Below are 9,323 nucleotides of genomic sequence, written 5' to 3' on the forward strand. Positions count from 1 at the left end.
CTACAGACTTTGTTTTAGGTATTACTGTAGCCGCAATTCGTAGTATTTCAATGATAAAAACAGGGGGAATCTGAGAAAGAGCTGGCAAGAACAAGTTTCCATGTAAATACTCTATAGTAGCAACGAAGGCTGTCAATCGATTTAAATATTTAATCAAGATTAATCACACATTCTTTTTTATCAGTTCAAAATGTACCTTAAAGGGAGATTTGTCAAGGTTTTAATACTCTTATCAACATGGAAGTGGGCAAATATGCTTGTTATACACAAAACAATGACAAATGTTGTCCAGAAACCCTCACAGGTACTGCATTTAGCATAAGAAATATGCTCAAGTCATAACATGACAAACTGCAACCCAACAGGCAACAACAGCTGTCAGTGTGTCAGCTTGCTGCCTTGACTATGACTTGCCCCAAACTGCATGTGATTATCATAAAATGGGCATGTCTGTAAAGGGGAGACTCGTGGGTACCCATAGAAACCCTTTTCATTCACATATCTTGAGGTCAGAGGTCAAGGGACCCCTTTGAAAATGGCCTTGACAGTTTTTCCTCGCCAAAATTCAGTATAAGTTTGGAGAGTTATTTAGCCTCCTTCGTGACGAGCTAGTATGACATGGTTGGTACCAATGGATTCCTTAGGTTCTTATAGTTTCATATAATGTCAGTATCTTCAGCTTCTAACATTAAAACTGAGCCCGCTACAACCTAGAAATTGCAAGTTGTGTTAATGCGTTAAAGAAATCAGTGGCGTTAAAATGAATTTGCGTTAACGTGTTTTTATCGCGTTAACTTTGACAGCCCTAGTAGGAACATGGAGTCTAGTTCTTTAGTCTATGAGGGCACGATCATGTTGATTTTTGGTTCATATGCTTGAACAAACATTACTGAACGTATATTACGTTATCATATTAAAAATGAGCAACAAACACTGACTTTTATTCAATTAGACATGGACTATTCCTCATGAAGCTTTTTAAACCCCTGCATACCTCAGCATTCATACATTTTCACAGGTGAGGAAACTCCACGGACGGCCAGGGCTTTTTCTGTGTAGAGTTTGCATGTTGGCATAGGTTTCCTCCCACAAGAAACCTAAATGCCTGACAGACCGGTGACCACACCAAGTGCATTCTGGGATCAACTTCAGCCCCCTGCAACTCCAAACATGATAAACAAATGTAAAAGACAGAGATGGGAGTCGATATCACCGGGCAAACAATAACATCCCTGGACTGACTTGAGGGCACAATGTTGTTCAGAGCCACAGTAAGAGCCTACAGGGCTGACTCTGCTTATCAGTTAAAAGACATACGCACGCAGGCATGCACACACACATGCACCCACCCACACACACACACTCGTGGTGAATACTCTGGTTATAGTGCTGTTTGTAGTGATATTTTCAGAATAAGGGCGTTTTCAACAGTCTTGGGCGTGTTGTTAACACCTCCGGTTGGCTTGTTGTGAATTGAATTGTGTTTTTCCTTTTCCCCGTTTAATTTACAATAACAGCCTCACCACCATGTCATTAGATTCAGATAGACAGATCTATCCTAGATCAAAATTCTTACTATACTGTTTGATTTACTGACGCATGCAATAAAAAGGAGAAGTTGTGTTAGAAATTAAAATACTTTGGTTACAAGGGGAAAGGCACGTGAATGTTACGCCTCCTTACTGTTACACAATGCAGGTCACTGTTATATTACCTTTGTGTTGTTTCTGTCTCCTTTCTTGCTCTTGAAGAGAGAAGCCATGCAAACTGGAGAACTGTGAGTAAAACCACAGAAACATGTTTGTGATGGACATAGATGGTAGATGACATAGATGGAAGATGACATATAAAACCCATGATGTGCATCAGAATCAGAATCAGAATCAGAATCAGAATGGTGTTTATTGCCAGGTGTAAGAGGTATACACTAGGAATTTTCTTTGGCATTTTTGCATGCCTTCTAGGGTGCCTTTCCAGTGAGAAAACTTAATGAAGTGCCTTCTAGGGTACCCTTCCAGTGGAGAAAAGGTGATAAAGTGCCTGCTAGGTTGCCCTCCCAGTAGAGAAAACATGATTGTACCTTCTAGGGTGCCTTTCCAATGAGAAAACATGGTTCTCAGTATATTATGTGTTTATGGTTGACTTGAAAGTGGCCATGGTCTCAATGCCTGCCTTATGGCATGCGGTTACGGCCTGCTGGCGCATGGTTGGGGGTTTGCTGAAGTAAAGTGTGCCGTGCATGATAGGAGCATGAAGCCAACAACGGGACAGTGGCCTGTCTAACCAACAACCACAGCTGTATGATGAGACATGTGAAACCTTATCTACAGGGAGGGGTACCTTTAAATCTGATTGGGAGTTCCTGTTTTCCTACTTTCTGAGAATTATTGAGAAAAAACATAAACTCTAATTTGGCAACCTTTGCTATGATCCCGTAAGTGCAACTGATTGCCACATTGCCATGTTGGGTGTGGGTGTGTGTGTGTGTTTTTTTTGGGTGTGGTGTTTACTACCTAACCTACTTCCCCATCAAAAATGTGCTTCAAAAATCTCTAGTCAGCGACATCTTCTCACTCCCTGACTCACTCAGCATCCCCACCAGCAGCCAGAGTAAGTACCCTCCACTGCACAGCATTCACACCACTCTACAGCCATGATAATTACCTGTAATGGATTTTATCAATATATAATAAGATGAAATCAGAATGCAATGTAAAAGGTTTCAGAATTTCTACTTAACTCTTGGGGTATAGCATGAAGTACTTGATGTGGAGTTTAAAAAAAAAAAAAAAGGTTTAGCCCAAATTTGATCTGACATGAACCTTGGAAAAAAAAGCTTTATGTTTCTTTAGAAGTGTTTGATTAATTTATTTTGATTGATTTCACTGAAGAGAGTTTAAAGAGAAAAAAGAAAAAAATATGTTTTTGCCATTTTTTTTTCTCACTTTTTTATAATTGTTAAAATTATTATTATAGCGCAGTAATTCAGAACCGTCTCAAACACCCAGAACCACATCAGTGCCTCCGTGGCCGTCTTCCTCTTTGTCAGTATTTTCATCATTCTGGAGAACCTCCTGGTGCTGGTGGCCGTCATCTCCCACATCCGCAACAGCCGGCGCTGGGTTTACATCTGCATCGTCAACATCCCGCTCAGTGACCTCCTCACCGGTGCTGCCTACCTGCTCAGTCTGCTGCTGGGCGGTGGGGAAAAAAAAAAAGTTGAGGAAAAAAGGTTGAAGGCAGATTGTGTAGAATGAAGGAGGCTCTGGGTTCATCTACTGAAGGACAGCGACCTCTGCCGGAGGACAGCGGCGGTACTACACTAGGGTTGCCAGGTCCGCGGGGAATTAGAGATTCAGCCCCCTGCAGAGCCGCAGAGCCACAGTTGTAGACGTACGCATGCGCGACTTCAATAACCGCAGTTTTAGACTCTTATCAAGGCTGCCAAAATTAAAATAATAGTCCACTTTTCAAACCTTTTATTAACATTAAAGTTGTGTATATTGTAATAATTGAAGGATTTTTTAAAAATCAATATACAACTTAATCTATAACAGCTGTATTTATTTACATTATAGACATGTCCACTTTATGATAATCACATGCAGTTTGGGGCAAAAAACATGCAGTTTTTTGCATGCAGTACAAATGTATTGTATGTTATTTTCGCTTATTCTAAAATTGTGTATTTCTGGTGTGGTCTTTATATAATGACAGTTTTCCTAAAATTAGATATAAAAAAATCACAATATATCGCCTTGTTTACAATATCGCAATACATTGAATCGTTACCCCTGTATCATATGTATCGTATTGCCAGATTCTTGCCAATACACAGCCCTAGACAATACCTATCCCTTTATCATGATAACAATACAATGAATATATTTCCAAGCTCTAAATATATATATAAATATATATATATATATATATATATATATATACATACTGGAAAAACAAAGTTTGGAAACTTGTGTTTGGTGGATTATTTCTCTGTTGTTACAATGTTAATTGGCATTGTATTTTACATCGTTGGAAAGCCTGTTTATTTACCTTCGCAATGATGTCCAACTTGTAAGGATCATGCATTTGTGGGATGAGCAGCACAGCTGATTATGTTGGTAGCGCCCAAGAAAAATTTGCCAAAATGCTCCGTCAATGGTAAACAGTGTGTTCTCCTGTTGGTGTTGACTCTTGTTTTGAGTTGTTTGGTGGATTGGATGATTGAACTCTCTATCAGTAACAAGGAACAAACAAGACATATTGGCAATTTTACACTTTATTTATTTAATACAATATGTCAGGAGCCTCAGTAGCGGATGGAAGATCCATACGCAGCCACAACAGCCTGGCACCTCCTCCTCATGCTGGTCACCAACCTGGTCACACGTTGCTGTGGGATGGCGTTCCATTCCTCAACCAGGATTCGTTGCAGGTCAGCCAGCGTGGTTGTATCGGTCACTCTAACACGTACAGCACGCCCAAGCTGATCCCACAAGTGTTGAATTGGGTTGAGGTCTGGTCTCTTGGCAGGCCGTTCCATTCTCTAAACTCCCACATTGTGAAGGTAGTCTGTGATAACCCTGGCTCTGTGGGGGTGAGCGTTGTCATCTTGGAGGATGGAGTTAGGTCCCAGATTGTGGAGATATGGGATTGCCACTGGCTGCAGAATCTCATCCCGATATCTCCCTGCATTGAGATGGCCTTCAATGATGACAAGCCTTGTTTTGCCAGCGAGGGAGATGCCCCCCCACACCATGACACTGCCCCCACCAAAAGTTGTTACTTCATCGGTGCAACAATCAGCATAGCGTTCTCCGCGTCATCTCCATACTTTGACCCTGCCATCTAACTTTGGCAGACAGAACCTGGTCTCATCACTGAACATGACATTCCCCCACATGTTCAGGTTCCATTGTCTGTGTTGTCGACACCAGCGCAAACGGGCCTGACGGTGAAGGGCAGTCACTGCAAGCTTCCTGGTAGCCTTATGAGCTCTGAGGTTGGCTGCATGCATTCTGTTCCTGACAGTCTGATCAGAGATCTGTATGCCATAACGTTCTGCAAACCTTGACTGCAAATCTCTAGAAGACAGCCTACGGTTCCTCAGTGCTGAAAGGGTGATGAACCGGTCTTCCTGGGGTGTTGTCATCTTGGGACGCCCACTTCGCGCTCTGTCTTTTACATCACCAGTTTCACGGAACTTGGCCTTCAGTTTGGAGATGGCACCAGGGCTGACTCCAAATAATGCTGCAACTTGGTTTTGCGGAACACCAGCTTCAACTTGCCCTATCGCACGGGCCTTATCCACAATAGATAAACGTGGTATGCTGATGCTTGGAGCAGACACCAAATGATCACTGTCAATCAGGTGCCTGATCGGCAGCACCTGGAGCTCAAAATAAGAGTCAATTCCAACAGGAGAATACACTGTTTACCATTGGCAGAGCATTTTGGCAAATTTTTCTTGGGCGCTACCCACATAATCAGCTGTGCTACTCATCCCCCAAATGCATGATCCTTACAAGTTGGACATCATTGCGAAGGTAAATAAACAGGCTTTCCAACGATGTAAAATACAATGCCAATTAGCATTGATACAACAGAGAAATAATCGACCAAACACAAGTTTCCAAACTTTGTTTTTCCAGTTTATATACACATCTACAACTGTGGGTCTGCGAGTGGCTCTGTGGTTCTGCAGGGGGATGATATTGGGGAATTGGGCTACTTTTGACAATTTTTCTCATTTGCTTTGGCTCAAATCTTGAATGAGAATAATTTGTTTTTCAAATCTCTAAACAGTTAGTTTGTTGTTCACAACAGATTTGAATTTCTCATTCATATTCAAGTAAACTGCACGTGTTTTGGCATGTGCGCAAAAGTAAGCACAACAACCACTTGCTGATCAAAAACTGATGAGTTGATTAGTGAAATTGTCTGAATACTCTTCACAACTTCTAAACATTCTTTCATCGTTTGAGCCATCACATGCAAAATGATCCATTCAATCATCAAAATCTGGCACACATGTATGTATATTCCATAAATGTCTATGACGAGGAGGTGTTGCTTTTTAAATGAACTACCGCAGGTTTTTTCATTGTTGCAGGGTTGTTGTTGTTTTTTGGTATGGATGTCATTTTGTGGCAAATTGTCTGTTCACTGTATATGACTTTACATGAAAGATCAAAAGTGAATTTTCTATTTACAGTACATGTAACACATTGTTGCTACATGAATACATTTGCTTACAATACATACAAATGTGCATATCCTTTTTCTGTGTAGCTACTACAGCATTGACTTTTCCCAGTAAACTTTGACCTACTGGATCTAGAATTCTAAAAAGCGTACAATGCACAACAGCTTTCAGCTGGACAAAACATTCTGATATAGTATAGTAAGCAGTCAGTGTCAACCAAACAGAGATTTGTGTATAAGGTAGTTGTGACGATTTCACTTACAGTTTAGAGAAAGTTACAGACTGTTACAGAAAAATGAGCCAAAGCGATTGAGAAAACTGTAAGTGTTGCCGTTGATTTTTTGTCCGCTGGTTGGGTAGACTTATTTTGCATACAAATTACATGAATAATAGCCTATCTTTAAATACAAATCCATCACCTATTTACACATATGTATTAGAGTGTATTATTAAACTGTTGTGAATTAACAGGATATGGTGCATCAGTTAAAGGTAAACAAAAATCAGAATCACAATCAGGTTTATTTCGCCAAGTATATACATTAGGGTTGTCAATCGATTCAAATATTTAATCACAATTAATCGCATGATTGCCCGTAGTTAATCGCAAATTAATTGCAGATTTTGTATCTGTTCAAAATGTACCTTAAAGGGAGATGTGTCAAGTATTTAATACTCTTATCAACATGGGAGTGAGCAAATATGCTGCTTTATGTAAATGTAACTTTTCTCAATATGCAAACAAGGTTGTTGTAATGCAATAAATGTATTTTACATTAAGAAAATAAGATTTCTCAAGCCTGGTATGTTAAATGCAAAACCAACCATCCAAAATATAGCCTACAGAGGTGAAATTGGAATTTACAATTCAATTTTCGAAGATTTGTAAACTGTTATTTATTCCAATTTATGTTATATTAAGTTGTGTCTGCCATCCATAGTTTTCAGAATTACAATTCTCAAAAGACAAAAACAATTTTGTGACATTTCATGATATCAGTGAGCTTTTTAGCATCTTCCAGCAATGCTGAATGTTTTCCTCTTGACAGGAAAACAACTGTAATTCTGCTTTGTGGCCACCAGATGTTGACTGTTCAACACCATGCAAGTCAGTATCTTTACCCCAAAGCCTGTCCGTAATAAGACTCCAGCATTTGTTAGAGGTTGTTTCTTAAATTGCACTGATTGGCCAGATGATGTCACCATTATAAAAATCTCTATATTATGACCAATAACCTCTCAACCATGAGATTGGAATTACCATTTATTTGGGTCTAGTACCATGCATCATCAACCATTGTCCATAATTGCCATCAGATGTTTTACACACCCACTTTTAACTGTCTCCATCATCCTTGTATCATGAGTTCTGTTATTTGTTGTTGTTTAACCACAACACAATAGTTGACGTCAAAGACCCAAAACAGGAAGGGAGGCGGTTTTCTTAAATGTTTAAAGCTCAACTTTCAATATTTTCTTTGGGCTATATTAACAATGCATAAAGTGGCTGTGTGTAATGTGAAATGTGGTGCAGTGGATGTGTAAGAAGGCAATTGTTTGCTTGTATGTAAGCCATACCAGGTTTGTCACTCTAACTGGAACCCTCAGCATTAGCTCTTCCGCTCTACTTACTCACTTAATAATACCTTTTATTATTTTAAGGATCTACTGTCTCACACTCAACATGTGAATTTAAGCACGTTCGTGCATGAGTGTATGTACGATCTATGTTTTATGCATGTATGTACATTGTGACTTTGGTATGTTGTGTGATGCAGTGGCTTTGAGCCCAAGACAAATTTCCCTGTGGGGCAATAAAGAATATCTTATCTATCTTATCTTATCTTACTTAAAAGAGTGCTAATGAGTTGGTAGAAGCTTTGGTTGCAATTAAAATCTTCAGACTGTCGGCTCTCCGTGCAACATCATTTATTTGTCCACTTCTGGACTTATTTGTCAGGACTGTGTGTCTGTCAGCTTGTTGTGAAACTCTTCTGCCTCCAAGTTGTCAAAAAATAAGTAACTGCAGCTTTAAATGACTGAAAAACCTTGAATTACATAGAACAGAAGCATGCTGCACTGCGTGGGCTGAAACTGTATTGGGCAACTCCACCGATTTTACACATCAAAGTCTGTTTACAAGTCTTGAGGAGTACTACTGCATCTTCAGAGGGAGCTGAACCAAATCTAATGAAGTACCTCGGGTGATGTCACTTGAGTCAGTATCGGTTGGCGCTGAAGACTATAAGGAAATGACAAAAATCTGGAGGTGTGGAGTTAGACAGAAGTGAGGATACCAGGCCGCTGTAGCCAGCTGCTCATCTTTGCTTGCAGCTAGCAGATCAAGGACCAAACAGTGGATAGTCGAGTTGCACTAAGTGCAAACCTAAATCAGTGGAATACTCTTAGGAGATCTGCATGTCTGATCGCACCATAATCAATAAAGTTAAAGCAGGTTTGTCAATCATTCGTCAAAGGCTGGACTAATGTTTTTGTGATATTTTTGGTTGGAGGTTTGGTTGTCATTTTCTGAGCGCAAAGGCAAATATGGAAGTGCCTAAAGATGAAGTCTCTCTAATACTCACTAAATGCTGACACTAAGAAAACTCTGGCCTCGTCATAACGTCCACTCTTACAGACTCTGAGACTTCTACATGTGTTCATAACTGGTACATGAGGGCTCACTGAGAAATTAGCAAGACCTTGAGGGCTTTCTAACACATTTTTAAATCGCTTAATGCACATTTTTCCATAACGTTGTAATGCTATAGACTTTGTTTGAGGTATTACTGCACCCACAATTCGTAGTATTTCAATGATAAAAACAGGGGGAATCTGAGAAAGAGATGGCAAGAACAAGTTTCCATGTAAATACTCTATAGTAGCAACTAGGGCTGTCAATCGATTTAAATATTTAATCAAGATTAATCACACATTCTTTTTTTATCAGTTCAAAATGTACCTTAAAGGGAGATTTGTCAAGTATTTAATACTCTTATCAACATGGGAGTGGGCAAATATGCTTGTTTTATGCAAATGTATGTATATATTTATTATTGGAAATCAATTAACAACACAAAACAATGACAAATATTGTCCAGAAACCCTCACAGGTACT

The sequence above is a fragment of the Sebastes fasciatus genome, chromosome 5, assembly GCF_043250625.1.
Source record: "Sebastes fasciatus isolate fSebFas1 chromosome 5, fSebFas1.pri, whole genome shotgun sequence".
Taxonomy (NCBI): domain Eukaryota; kingdom Metazoa; phylum Chordata; class Actinopteri; order Perciformes; family Sebastidae; genus Sebastes; species Sebastes fasciatus.